Source organism: Bison bison, unplaced genomic scaffold (assembly GCF_000754665.1).
Source record: "Bison bison bison isolate TAMUID 2011002044 unplaced genomic scaffold, Bison_UMD1.0 scf7180017863457, whole genome shotgun sequence".
Taxonomy (NCBI): Eukaryota; Metazoa; Chordata; class Mammalia; order Artiodactyla; family Bovidae; genus Bison; species Bison bison.
In genome coordinates this window covers 265,352-266,021 of record NW_011494029.1, presented here as the reverse complement: position 1 = coordinate 266,021, position 670 = coordinate 265,352, and positions in this window count along the sequence as shown.

Sequence of the window (670 nt, the reverse complement as noted above, 5' to 3'; positions counted from 1 at the left end):
TTGCTGTCTCGTACACCGGGTTATTGTTACCATCTTTCTAAATTCCATATATATGCGTTAGTATACTGTATTGGTGTTTTTCTTTCTGGCTTACTTCACTCTGTATAATAGGTTCCAGTTTCATCCATCTCATTAGAACTGATTCAAATGTATTCTTTGTAATGGCTGAGTAATATTCTATTGTGTATATGTACCACAGCTTTCTTATCCATTCATCTGCTGATGGGCATCTAGGTTGCTTCCATGTCCTGGCTATTATAAACAGTGCTGGGATGAACATTGGGGTACACGTGTCTCTTTTCCTTCTGGTCTCCTCAGTGTGTATGCCCAGTAGTGGGATTGCTGGATCATAAGGCAGTTCTATTCCCAGTTTTTTAAGGAATCTCCACACTGTTCTCCATAGTGGCTGTACTAGTTTGCATTCCCACCAACAGTGTAAGAGAGTTCCCTTTTCTCCACACCCTCTCCAGCATTTATTGCTAGTAGACTTATGGATCGCAGCCATTCTGACTGGCGTGAAATGGTACCTCATAGTGGTTTTGATTTGCATTTCTCTGATAATGAGTGATGTTGAGCATCTTTTCATGTGTTTGTTAGCCATCTGTATGTCTTCTTTGGAGAAATGTCTATTTAGTTCTTTGGCCCATTTTTTGATTGGGTCATTTATTTT